Below are 749 nucleotides of genomic sequence, written 5' to 3'. Positions count from 1 at the left end.
CTCTACAAGCGAATTTCTGTCTTGTTAAAACGATAAAATATCACAACACGTTGCCGAGATCCTGAACGCCTCTGCCAAGTTTTGGAAAAAAATCCCAACATTGATACTTTTTTTGATCTGCCAAAGACTGTAACAGATAAAAAAAAGGAAAAGAAAACCGGACAGTTTTAACAATGTCACATATTTCCTCATCCAAAAATGATTCAAGTGAAGAAGAGTCATAAGAACGACCCACTGTTACAATATCGTCTATACTTACGGCATAAAAGCGCTCGAAAGATGACATACACTGATGACAGGAGACACGAAACTAGCATTGCAGTGGCCATGAAACCAACAGTGATATTCACTTTTACTGTTGGAAATAAAGCACGGCAGTCAGTGGGAAAAATAATCATTATGAATGGTGATTATGATGAGTTATGATTGAATTGTAATGGAGAATGATACAGAGATATGAATGTTTAATGAAAGAATAAACGATATTTGATATTGTTTTCAACTATCATTATCATTTTCATCTGCGGTTTAAATGAGAGACGGAAATAAACACTACTTGCTTTGAGAGAATGAAGGAAAAACACTATTTGATAATTTTCTGAACAATAGTAATCATACAGTCTTATTGCAGCTATATTAAAAGCTTTTTCTTATTAAATGACTTTTACTATTGCTCTGCAAATTTGACGATACTGGTAAGATATGATGAAGTATTATACTTATTCGAATTACGGATCACATCTCTCTCT

This window comes from Penaeus monodon, chromosome 29 (assembly GCF_015228065.2).
Source record: "Penaeus monodon isolate SGIC_2016 chromosome 29, NSTDA_Pmon_1, whole genome shotgun sequence".
Taxonomy (NCBI): domain Eukaryota; kingdom Metazoa; phylum Arthropoda; class Malacostraca; order Decapoda; family Penaeidae; genus Penaeus; species Penaeus monodon.
Note: the sequence above shows the minus strand (reverse complement) of the source record.